Consider the following 1,033-nt stretch of genomic DNA (forward strand, 5'->3'; position numbering starts at 1 on the left):
ATATAGAAATATTTTTATATTCATTGAAGTAATGAAAATATCTACAAAATACTGACACTGAAATTTATGCATTAAGTTTAAAAAGAGCGTATTTTGGAAAATTTACTCTATACAGTGGGACATTAATATACATCCTAGCACTAAATAGTCTAACTATATATAGTTATTAGTTATATAACTATGCATATATTAGTTACTAAATTGTGTTATATTATATGTGTTAAAAGAGTTCTACGTAAATAAAAATAGAAAGGTAAATAACTTTTATTATATAAATTTAGTTTAGTAATTAGTTTTGTACGAGGAGATGGTTGGGGGGTGCGGTCAAAATATAACACAAATAAGTTGAAGTAACTTATTTAATCGTGCCGTTTAGGAACGTTTTAATTATGGTATATATATACACACACACATTATTATTTTATTTTATTATTTTATTTTCCACTTCTTTCATCATTTTAATTTTATTAATTCCATTCAGTACAATTATTTACTTTAGGTCATTCTGTTTATATTTTATTTTCCGTATTCATTGGTTGTTCTCTTCTTTTGTTCTTAGCCCTGATGAAGGCTAGAAATTCTGGCCAAAACGTTGGCATGATTAAATAAGTTACTTCAACTTATTTGTGTTATATTTCGATCACACCCCCAACCATCTTCTCCTCATATAAGTCATCCACAGTCAAATATCTCTCATGATTAGAAATTATTTTTAATTTAAATTGTGTTACAATGGGTTGTATAAAATGCCTTTTATAAATAAATAATATATTTAAAACGATTTATGGACTTTTGAGGAATTAAAATGTTGATATATATTTTTTGTATATTGGTTTTTAATTCTTAAATCAGTCAAAGTCAAAATTAAGAGGAAATGCAATACTGACTTGATTAAAATGATGGCAGCAACATCATTTATACTTGAAATTATAAATGTATAAAACATTTAAATTTTAATGAAAGGAATATGGTCCGGAATTTTCATTAAAAAGTACGTGGACGATCTCTTCCTGGTCCTCAATCCTGACAGAAT

At 25.9% G+C, this 1,033-nt stretch overlaps 1 protein-coding gene across 2 annotated transcripts in view; it reads right to left on the reverse strand.

The window, feature by feature from the left end:
- mus81 (mus81 structure-specific endonuclease subunit) overlaps positions 1–1,033 on the reverse strand; it is a 13,713-nt gene that overhangs the window by 6,618 nt on the left and 6,062 nt on the right. The gene's annotated exons all lie outside the window — the stretch shown is intronic.

The sequence above is a fragment of the Halyomorpha halys genome, unplaced genomic scaffold, assembly GCF_000696795.3.
Source record: "Halyomorpha halys isolate HHAL.00 unplaced genomic scaffold, Hhal_1.1 Scaffold418.1, whole genome shotgun sequence".
NCBI lineage: Eukaryota > Metazoa > Arthropoda > Insecta > Hemiptera > Pentatomidae > Halyomorpha > Halyomorpha halys.